The sequence below is a fragment of the Lepus europaeus genome, chromosome 2 (genome assembly GCF_033115175.1).
Source record: "Lepus europaeus isolate LE1 chromosome 2, mLepTim1.pri, whole genome shotgun sequence".
In the NCBI taxonomy this organism is placed as follows: domain Eukaryota; kingdom Metazoa; phylum Chordata; class Mammalia; order Lagomorpha; family Leporidae; genus Lepus; species Lepus europaeus.
The window spans coordinates 60,162,130-60,174,598 of record NC_084828.1 but is presented as its reverse complement, the minus strand read 5'-3'; positions in this window follow the sequence as shown (position 1 = coordinate 60,174,598).

Below are 12,469 nucleotides of genomic sequence, written 5' to 3'. Positions count from 1 at the left end.
CTGATTCCCCGGATCACCATGTGTTCATTCCTTTGCATGTTCTCTGCTGTCTTCTGCTCTCACCAGAAACCAGTGGGCTATCTGCTCTTGAATGTGAACCTTGCAAACTGTGAGCTATGTTGTCCTCTCCTTCCTTCATAAATAGCTTATATTGGGTACATCAGCATAATGATGAAAAACTAATACACTTGTATTATGTGGCATTATCTTAGTATCTCTCTTAATATTTGCTAGTTTCTCTTTATCCAAGTCCAGTATTATTTGATTCAAGTCTACAGAAATATGTTTTACAAGAGCATGAATGACCAGTCTGTGCCTGTTTGGTAGGCTGTAGGCAGACTCTGATCTCAGGACCTGATGTGTATGTGCTTAGAGGTTCTGAAGCAGGAAGCATCAATGAAAAACGGATCAGCAATGAACAAATTTCATCATGGGAAAGTTAATTTGAATACTGCTTAGAACCACAGGGATATGCAAAACTAGAATCATGAAATAGAGAGGAGGATGGCTGACAATCTCAGTGAGGGCATCTGTGTATACACAGTCTAAGATCAGCATCACTGGTGTCGTGGAGCTGGTTTGGATTGATTCACAAGAGCCAGGCATATGTGTCTCTTCTCACACTCATGGAATTGGCCATGATGAGAGTATTTGCACTATAAAATTTAGCAAATGATACAAACTGAGGCTCTTTCCTTCTGGGCTCTGTCTCCTATCAAATCACTTATTAAACATTTCTGAGCAAATCATTGCATTTAACACTATATTTCAGAGATGATAGTTAACTCTAAGTTCAAGTAAAAGATAGCAACATGAAGCTGAAATATCTGTAAGACCATATGATGCTGCCTAGCATCACCATGGTGTATAAATATTACAAGAAACTGAAACTAAAAATACTGAAGCGAGGGGTGCACATTTAATCTATAAATTAAGAATGTCCATAACCCATATAAGAGTGTCCTTTTTGAGCTTCCTGCTAATACAGACCTTGGAGGGGAGATGTTAGCAGGTGCTCAAGTAGTTGGGTTCCTGCCTCATGGCTTTGTCATCCTTAGACATTGTAGGTATTTGGGAAGTGAACCAGTGGTTGGAAGCACTCTCAGCTCTCTCGCTCTCTAAATAAATACATAAATAAAAACATTTCAAAAACTAAGAACAAAACAAAACAAACAAATCAAAAAACCCTGAAGCTAGTAGTTTCACTCAGAAAATAAGGTGATACAGTTGGTAGGTCAGTAAGATTTTTTTGTTCTGCCTGTCTTTGACACTAATGTTTGGCCATGACTTTTTTCTCTTTTAAGATCTTTTGGTTAGTGAAATTCCTACTATTCCTAGCAAATCAACTTATTTTAGTATACCTTCATTCCTATAGACCACTGTGACCATAGCACTTTAAAATTGTCTTTCCATTTATATTTTTATGCTTCCTTATGAAATCCAGAAATACAGTGGTTTTCTATGTAAATAATATAAAAATTGGATAATGTAAAAAGTAAAAAAAGAGAGCATATGTCTACATAGACAACTGTTATTAACATGTTTGATTGTTCTCCTAGGCATAGTCTAATATTCCAATTTCCTTCCACGTTTTGATGTAGTACCAACCAGCTTCTAATATAATACTTAATTTCTTGTCAGTTTATTTTCTTTTTCTCCTCTTCTAGCCTAAGTTTCATGGAGGTTGGAATTTTTATTGGTTTATTGCAGCATCTCTCACACCTAAACAATATTGTATTGTAGTTGATAAAAAAAATTGACTTAAATGTAGTTTTGTAAATTGATATTTTAATCTTTTTATAAGCATCATTGTATATAAAAAGTATATATATATATGATCATTTTAATAGTTTACAATATTCTTACATATGAATTCCTTTTATATTTCACACACAGATATATGAGGGATTTTAAAATCTTCCAGGAAAATGGAAATTAAAAGATAATTCTATTTGGCTGCATCAAAGTTTCTCAATTCCACCTGTATTTTTTCTATAGTAGGCATTATTTTTGAACTTTTGGAAGACATTTCATATATATATTCCATTTAGAAGTAGATTATCTGAGTAAAATGTATAAGTACTTTTAACTTCTTAAATATATATTCATAAGTAAGTTTCCAAAAATTTTCTAAAAATGTTATGTTCCACCAACAGGTCATAGTTTTTTTGTTTTCTGTTTTTTTTTTTTTTTTTTTAAGATTTACTTTTTTATTTGAAAAGCAGAGTTACAGAGGAAGACTGAGGGAGAGGCAGAAGCAGAGAAATCTTCCATCTGTAATGGCCACAATGACTAAGGCTGGGACAGCTGAAGCCAGGAGCCAGGAGCTTCTTCTGGTTCTCCCATATTGGTGCTGGGGCCCAAGCAGTTGGATCATCTTCTGCTGCTTTAACAGGGGCATTAGCAGGGAGCTGGATCAGAAGTGGAGCAGCTGAGACTTGAACCTCGAACTGGTGCCCAATATGATGCTGGTATATGAGTGCCAATCCCCAGCTCACAGATTTTAGTTTGTTTATTTATACCAATGCTGAATATTGCCAGCATTTTCAACCTTTGATAAACTGATCATAGAACAAATCTCTTTCTTTTGATATTTACTTGTTGATTACTAATGAAACTAACCACCTCTTCATCTTACCCCTCATTTGCATTTCTTTTGTTAACTCTTTGTTCATATATTTTGTCTTCCTTAATGTGTTGTCCAATGTGAATTAATGTGTTGTCTAAGATTTCTACAGGTAGCATTAACTCCTCATAATATATATTACATTCCTCACCTCAGCATTTTCAATTTGTCTTAATGTTTAAGCAAAGTTTTTGAAAAGTTTTTGACTGTTATTTTGTTTTCTTATTTTTTGCTGATCAAAAGTTTTTAATGTTTATGTAATTAAAACTTTGGGTCTTTTCTTTCAGATATTGAGTTTCTTTTGTCAAAACAATATAAATTCATTTATTTTTCCCTCCTAATTTCAAGACACTATGTTTTACTGAATTCTTTAATCCAGTTTGAACAAATTTTGGTATAAGTTAGCAGAATGGCTTCAGCCTTTCCCTTGTTAATCCCTCTTTATTTTCCCAACATTATTCAGTGACTAAGACCTTGAAATGCTATGGTTAACATGCTCTGAACTGTCATGTTGTGTAGTTGGTTATTTCCTGTTTTATGTTAATTTAATTCAACCAGTCACTTATTCTCTCAAACTGATTGGATACCACTAGTTACCAGGCATTATTGTAGTTAAGGATATTGAGACAAATACTTCCATCCACAAAGAATCCAGACTTCTTTTTAAAAATCTGCCTAAATTAGCCCAGCTTGGCCTAATCTAATCTATTCAGCTTAGCCTAGTAAATTCAGATTATTTTTACAAATTTGTCTCTGAGCCTAAGATCAAGTGTGGAGGTGAGTGTGAGAATAAAATCTGCTGTAGAAAAGGAAGGGGAAACTGACAGAGGCCTCAATGTGGCAAAAACAAAAGTGTTGAGGTGGGGCAAAAGCAAATAAAAAAATTTGCTTTTTTCTGACTTTAAAGCCTTTAAATAGCCCTGCAAACAAAAATCTCTAATCAAACTCTGTTAGATATAAAATATGTAAAATTATCCTGAGTGATATTTTTGATAAACGTGCTCAGTTAAAACAATATGATTCATTTATGTAAGTAAAAATGAAGGTTCTTGTAAAACAAACTTTATTGTGATAATAAGGAATAAATAAAAAAAGTTCCTGTGTTTATGGAGCTTACCAACTAACATCTGTGCAGTCTTAAATAATAAATATAGACCTGTCTGAATGGAAACAGAAACATAAAGAGTTCCATCAAAGCTCACAGAGAGTCTGGACAAAAGAGGCCAAAAGAGGTCATGCTTGAACCGGATCTTCAGGATTCAATGTGAGTTCCTCAGAGAGGGAAGCAAGCTAGAAGTTTTCTCTAGGTAGTGATTTGCAGAGTTTGATTTCATAAAAAAATGAGATTTGGAGCAAAGCTTGAGCAATGTGAATGAGCTGTTTGTTGTGCTTGAAGAAGGACAAATTGCTTGATGCATGTAAATAGTTCTACCATGTGAGTGATGGGAGAAGGGACTGAAAAAGTATAGGCTTGGGCCACTTCTTTGATTACTATGTGTGGAAGATTTTTAGCTGTCTACTTCTTTTCCTTACAAATGGAATCCCAATTTTGTTCTCTGTACCTGTGTCCACTATGTCTATGTCTGAGGTGGCTGCGTTACACAACTTTTCACTTATTTTGTTCATTTGTTCATAATTATTACTGTTTTTTCTAAGGAAGGTACTACTCTCTGCATGAACAATGCAGTAATAAAACAAACCACACATAATCTGATGTGGATGACGTGGCTAAACTCAGTCACAGTGAGAAAATGGAGACTTTCAGCACAATCATATACATATAAGTGTATATGCATAGACATGCATGCTTATATAATGGTATTGTGCATGGTGATAAGTAACAGGAAAAATCAAACAGGAAACATGTTTAATTTTAAATAAGATCTTCAGGGAAAGCGCCAATGAAAATATGTGTCACCGCCCCCTCCGTTTTTCCAGGACCTTTGGTTTTGATATGTTGATTTTTGCACCTATCTATCTATAGCTTTCCATGATAGAAGGAAAGGGAGAAAATGGCACTTTTGTTTTTCGACTTTTCAAGTTTTATACCACACAAGAAAGCAGTGTGGAGCAGCTTGTCGAGGGCCAGATCAGAGCATTCTGCAATCCTCGAGGCATGGGTTGCTGTGGAAAGTCTCCCATTTATCTATGAGTGACTATTAGTTCAGAAACCCAGATTAACATGATTTTGGGAAAACATGAATGTTTTGTTGTTGTTCTTGCTTCTGTTATTTGTTTAATTTGCTTTTCCTAATGGGTGTGGAAATCAGAGATTTGGTTTTGGATTTGTTAAATTTGAGAAGCTTATCAGGTTAACACTTAGAGTCACAAAATGGCCTTTGGACTTGGGCACAGGAAATATCTTCACTGGAGCTATCTACTTGTCTGTCAACGGCAGTTTTAAAGCATTGAGCCTGCACAGATCATCAAAGGATTGGGTATAGATAAAGAAAAGAGAAGATATAGCTAGCTGAGTCCCAGGGTTTCCCATGCCCAGAGTTCAAGTTGGATAAGGATGATTTAGAAGGGCCAATCAGAAAGATAGAAGTGAACCAAGAGAGTAGAACATTCTGAATGTGAAGTGAAGAAAGCTTCAAACAGAACAGGGAGATAACTATGTCAAATGTTTGCCTACAGTGCAAGTAGGAAGAGAATTGAAAATGCCTTTTGGATTTAGCAATGTGGAGATTATCAGTGACTTTAGCAAGAGACATGTTTTTGGAGTTGTGGGAATTAAACCTGGCTTAATTGAAGTCAGGAGAAAATATAAATGTAAGTATCAAAAATAGTAACTTTAAAAAAAAATTATTTGAAATACAGAGTTACAGAGAGGCAGAGACAGAGAGAGAAAAATCTTCCATCCTCTGGTTCACTCCCCAAATAACCACAAAAGCCAGAGCTGGGCCAATTGGAAGCCAGGAGCCAGGTGCTTCCCCCGGGTCTCCCTCTTGGGTACAGGGGCACAAGGATCTGGACCATCTTCCACTGCTTTCCCAGATCATAGCAGAGAGATGGACCAGAAGTGGAGCATCAGGGAATCGAACAGCTGCCCATATAAGATTCCATCACTGCAGACGGCAGCTTCACCTGCTATGTCACAGCGCCAGCCCCAAAACACAAGTCACTTATATGAAAATTTGATGTAGAAATAAAGAGAAATATAAGCATGAGGTTTTTTTTTTTTTTTAAACTAAGATGGAGAAATCACAGTGTGTTTATTTGCTTATTGATGGGTGAGATGGAATAAGATTTTGTGTACAAGAGAAAGTTTTGGTAAAACATATAATCTTGAATCTGGTCAGTGAGTAAATGTAGTGAAGGAAGTAACTTTCTATTACTCATTTCACATTTCTCAGTGGAATCTGAAGCAAGGTTAAAGGCTGAAAGATGCTGGATTGAGATCTGGAAGCTTAGAGAGCAGGCACGTGACATAGTCCTTCTTTGGCAGCAGGGAAATGGATAGACAGGAAAGCTTGCTAGGCAGTGTGGAAGGACTTCCTCTCTTCTCTGCATGAACTACAGGTACAGTGAGGAAGACAGAATATCAATCTGGTAATCATGGCACAAGTGTGAGGACAAGAGTTTTATATGAGTGCATGTAAGTAACCTTTAAATCCTTCTGATAATTTAGAGCTGTGTGTCCTTTCTTTCATTTACATGTAGACTTCAGGGAACATGAAAAAAATGAAATCTCTATTTGGTGAATTGATAGTACGTAAGTTTCCATTTCAAATGCTCTTGAAGTTTATCCCTAACGTAAATGAGAGGCTTCAAAACAATCGGGGAAAAACGTGGTGTTGCAGGGCAGGGCACCTTCCTCATGAACTTTTGAAAGCCCCCACCCCCATACTCCAGGCTTGAGACTTATTTGTAAGATGAAGGGGAGCCCCTGAGGTTTCAGGAGAAAGACTGACATGATGAGTACTGAGACTTAGATCACTGTGATGTGGCAGATGGATTTTCCCAAAGTGTCCATTACCTCTGTTTCTTATTAACACTGGCTTGGCTCAGCATCAAACGTCATTTACTACCTAATGTAGAACTTATTGCTGTTTGTGGCAGGAAGGAGAGTTACTCAATCCAAACTCATTGAAATATGTTGTTACCAGGTTTAAGTTCTCTGCTGTGAAATTATTAGGTGGATGCAGTGGTGCCAAAGATTGAGAACACATTTATAAAAGTGGGCTTCAGGCTCCCACTGGGAATTTTGGGCATTCTATCAATGTTCTGATGTAGACAGCTGTCAGAGTGGAAAATGGCTTTCAAAAATATGATAAAATTTCTGTTTTATCATTGGAGGCCATGAACTCCTGTAGTATTCATCAGTATGAGAATCATTATTTTTCACAATATTAGGTTAGTACACATAGATTTTAAAAATTATGATTGTTCTGGAGATATGTAGTAATATTTTCATTAGTTTCTTTTTTAAAAGATTTATTTATTTATTTAAAAGTTAGGGTTACAGAGAGGCAGAGACAGAGGCAGAGAAGGAGAGAGAGGTCTTCCATCCACTGGTTTACTCCCAAAATAGTCACAACAGCTATAGCTGGGCAGATCCGAAGCCAGGAGTCAGGAGCTTACTTGGGGTCTCCCACATGGGTGGAGTGTTCCAAGCTCTTGGACCACTTCTACTGTTTTCCCAGGCCATAGCAGAGAAGTGGGCCAAAAGTGGAGCAACTGGGACTGGAACCGGTGCCCATATGGGATGCCGGCACTGCAAGATGTGGCTTTACCTGCTATGCCACAGTGCGGGCCCCTTCATTAATTCTTTCATTCTTAAATATACTTTCTCACTCTGGATTTATCTGTTGCTGGTACCTGTAATGATGTTTTAAGGGTCCTTGAAAGCTTAGGGCAAAAACACGGCACATCATTCTGTACTGTCAATTTACTCCATGGTAGTAAGTTAAAAATGCATTTTTATTTAAAATTGAAATATTCTTGAATTTAGTTTTGAATTTATTGTTCTAAATAAAACCTGTGCTATGCATGCACCTCTTAAAAATCTTCAAGTTATAAAGAAAAAAAAATCAAAACAATTGGAATCCATTAGTCAAATTTAAAATATAGTCTAATAACTACACCACATATTTTGGGGACATTGGTTTTTCCAGTCAATGTTAATTAGTCTGTCCAGATGCAGAATCCAAGCATTCCAGGTGCACATGATCCCTTTGAGACAATAGTATTGTTTCAGTGTTCCTATGTTTGAGTATAGGGAGTGTGCTATAGGAGATAGAATGAAATGAGAAAAGGGAAAAATTTATAGTTATAATATTATGGAAGATACAATGATTCAGACATATGTGCATGTTATTTAATAATTAAGATTTGTAGAATTTGAATTTAAATTTAAAATGCTGGATATTCAGAAATGATTATTTATATATATTTATAATGATGAACAAAAGTACTTTATTTACCAATGTGTGTATATATATATATAAATTTATAAATGAGCATGCATTTGTGTGATCTATGTGTGTGTGTGCATGTAAATATGTGTAAAGTACTTAGAATTATTTTTTAGAGTGTTTAAAAATCTATTTTATTTATTTGAAAGACAGAAAGGAGAGAGAGAAAGATATCTCCCCTTTACTGGTCCACTCCCCACATGGCCTTAGTGGCTGCCCAATTCAAGCCAGGCCTTGTCCATCTTCTGCTTCTCTCATATGGGATGCCAGTATTCCAAGCAGTGGCTTAACCCACTGTGCCACAATGTGGACCCCAGTACTTGGAATTCTTGACACATTGTAAGTACCCTCTGGAAATTAATTGTAGTTATAAAAGGTCATTATTCTGAAGGCAAGCAAGAAAAGATGGAAGTACAGGCTGAGGCATTTTAAGTGTGGAAGGAATTGCTCTGAAGATAGCCCTGTTTGGTTTGTATTCAGAGGAATGAGGTCTGCTTTGGAAGATTAATGGTAAGGAATTAATTTCAAGCCTGTTAAAAAGAAGCCAAAGAGACACAAGGTAACACCTCAGAGAGTTAGTTAATGCTAGTTTCATGCATAAGCATATCATAAATCCATGAAAGAGAAAATGATTTATGTATCTCCAAAAATGTCCTTATTCTATTATAGATCTTTTACTCTGACTTCTCTAATGTAATTTTAAAGAGTAGAAGTTTTATTCATTCTGCAAGTATTTTTTTAAGCAGCAGGTATATTAGCAAAGTTTAATGAAGAGAATACCCCTGATAGACCAGGAAAACATCTCAGGAAAGGACTGACAGTCCCGTCTGCGTTCAGACTGGAGTTTTGATGGAAATTGATTTGATTCCATCATCTTTTTCCTTCTCTACTCCTTATTCTGGAAGGCTGCTGGATGGAGAGCTTTCTGGGTGTAGAATTCCTAAAAAATCCTACCACGACCGCATCAACCCAGTGTTACTGGAGCTAATACCTCATTGGTGCAGGGTCAGGGGGAGTCATCTAAGCTTTCTCCTGCAGAGGGCTGGGACCCTCCTAAGCAAGGCTATTTACTAAGAGCAAATGTTAAATGTATAATTGCTGGTCAGAATTGCTTCTATATTTTTCCTTAAGCCACTGCACAGAAATTACCATTTTCTTAAAAAAAAATTCCATTTTCTTCAGCTCCTCTTACAAAAATAAGCTGAAGTCTATCCAGCTACCTTAACATTCACTCTGCAACAGAAGTGCCCATAATCTTTTTGGGGTAGTCTGGGTGATGGTTCATCTGTATTTTCATTAGGTTGATATATGGGTACAGAGTTGGGTAGGGGTATTCTCTCACTGTCTGTCTTATGGTGGTCAGAAGTGGCCTAGCAAAAGGTTGTCTTGCACAGTCTAGAGGGCTGGTCACATCATCCAATAGGTTGGAGCTGGATGAACTGGATTCTGTGAGTATTTTTCTATGCTTCAAAGAATTTATTTTACATAAACTGAGGGGTGGCTTTTGGAATTTTTCAGCAGTGCTTTAGAATTATATTTATTTTTCCCTTACAATATTACTTTCAAACTTAGCTTATTTTATGGGCAAAATTGTGTGAGTTTACTCTGCTGGCTAGTGAGCTTTAGAGTTAACCTTGGACCACATTTATTAAATGTTTACTCTCAAAGAATTTATGTTACTAGGAAGAGAGCAAACACACAAGTTAAATATACAAAGTGTGATGCATGATTGGTGCCTGTCTTTGTTGCTCCTATTTGCTGCTACCTTTGGATATTAAATGCTATCTAGATTATAAATGCAGAAGCAGGTTCTGTCAGTTTATAAAATTGTAACCTATTATGCTACAATGTCAAGAATTCCTCATATCCTGTTCTAATGCAAATTAAAGAACAAATTTTGTATTCTGAGAAAAAATATATACAGGTATTTAAATGAATGGAATAGGTCTATTTACAAGGGAGACCACTGAAAAAGTAGTTATCACAAGATGAAAATTACATTTGCTACCTTTAACATTTCTAAAAAATAAATTATTTGATCAATTAACTCAAATGTTTGTCAATCATAGGTAGTATTATTATGCTTAGTGAAAGAAGCCAATCTTCAAAAGATGAATATTATATTTTCTCTGATATATAGTAGTTAATAAAGAATACAAACAGGCCGGCGCCGCGGCTCACTAGGCTAATCCTCCGCCTGCGGCGCTGGTACCCCGGGTTCTAGTCCTAGTTGGGGCTCTGAATTCTGTCCCAGTTGCTCCTCTTCCAGTTCATCTCTCTGCTGTGGCCTGGGAAGGCAGTGGAGGATGGCTCAAGTGCTTGGGCCCTGCACCCTCATGGGAGACCAGGAGGAAGCACCTGGCTCCTGGCTTCTGATCGGTGCAGTGCGCCCGCAGCACACTGGCCCTGGCGGCCACTTGGGGGGTGAACCAATGGAAAAAAGGAAGACCTTTCTCTCTGTCTCTCTCTCTCTCTCACTGTCTAACTACCTGTCAAAAAAAAAAAAAAAAAAAAAAAGAATACAAACAAAAATTATATGAATGAAACTGACACCTTATGATTTTATTATTTTTATAGCCCTTTTCTATATTCCTGTGGAATAGTTGTCTTTCTACTTTTTCCTTGTTGAACATTGTGGTTAATGGTGCATTAATTATGCGATTATAAATTAAATTAAGAATTTATTATTGCACAGATTAACGGAAATGGAGGAATGAAGGAAGGGAAGAATGAGGGGGTTGAGGAAATGAGAGCGGAAAGAAGGAAGTATGGTTATCTTCTTAGAACTGTATCTATGAAATACATGATACCTGTTCTCTTTATATTAACAAAAATTAAAAATACCTTTATATGAAGATGAAGATTTGTTAAGTTTATTTTGGGAAATAGAAAGGATTTTTTGTGGTTAACCTAAGCTCCATTATGATTCTCATGAAATCTGGAAAGTAGGATTAATATTTTCACTATACGGTTAGGAGCAGGGATCAACTGTGAATGACTTGTCCAAGGTATGGAATACATCATTATGAGAACTGCTGACTTGGTTTGGAAACTCCAGTCCCCTGAATAGAAGCACATTTTGCTTTAAAAGTCCAGTGAGAGAAAATGACATGTTGAGACATGCTTGCCATAGAGTGTACAAACTTTTATGTATTTTTTTATAATTTTCCTCAAATATGAAAAAGCATTGCTGACAGATTTCATAACCAATTAATTTCTAACAAATTTCTCCTCTATTTGGTCTCAATACAAGTGAAACATTTATTAACATTTGCACAGATGTCAGAATGAAAGTCAAATTTGACTTGTTCATTTTAATGGCACTACGTTTTGTCCTCTGTGGAATCTTTGGGAAGACAAATTTGTCTCCTCTGTCTCAGAATGCTTCAACTTCTGACCACATTTAGAATCCGAGGCTTCTCTAAATGAGTCTTCCTTGGAACTTTTCTTAATCTGCCCAGAAATACACAATTAACACTGTTGTGTTTTAAATGGCTCAAAGATAATTCTATATGCAATTTACATATTATCATTTTCTGTCATAGCATTTATTTCTTTAAAACAGATTTTATGTAATTGTTTATTTGAAAGGCAGGGAGAGGGAGAGAGAGTTACTGACAGAGAGACAGAACTCTCATCTGTTGGTTCATTACCCAAACATGCCCAGCTGAGCGGGTTCAGGATGAAGCTAGGAGCTTGGAACCCAGTACAGATCTTCCACAAAAGTGGTAAGAACTCATACATTTGAGCTGTCACATGCCAGCTCCCACTGTGTGCAGTATTTGGAAACTGGAGTCAAGAACTTGAGTCGGGCATTGAACCCAGAACTTGAAGCGACACATAGGCGTCTTAGCTGACATCTTGACCCATAAGACAAATGCCTGCCACCATGTTTGTTACTGTAGAATCTCTTTATTAATATGGAATATAACTGCACTAAGTGTCAGAATATAGAGGTAGTAAGAGTATTAGAGGAAGGATTTATGCTTGATTCATCTAGAGAATGAGAAGGTGTATTTGAAAAAATAACAGATAGTGAGTTGGCACATAAGTAGTAAAATAAATTTAATATGAGAAATTAAAATAAATGGAAGCAGTCAGTGCAAAGTTTACCATAAAAATGGTAAAAAAAATCTAATCCTCAAAGGAAAAGTAGGGCATAGAGCAGAATTGACAAGGATTGCAAATTGCATGAGAATTTCTTTTTTTTTTCAGACCAAAGGGAAAGAAAGTTTTAAAGTGAGAATATAATTTTCCTCATGGGCATTGTCTACCTTAGAAAAACTACTACAGAACATGCCTGTGACTATAGACTTGTAGTTCAGGCCACCAAAGATTAGAGATGGGACACGGGCACTCCCTTGACTTGCATCCTCTGGTCTGCTTTAACACAAACCAGGAGGAAAAGAAAGCTCGGCATCAGAAG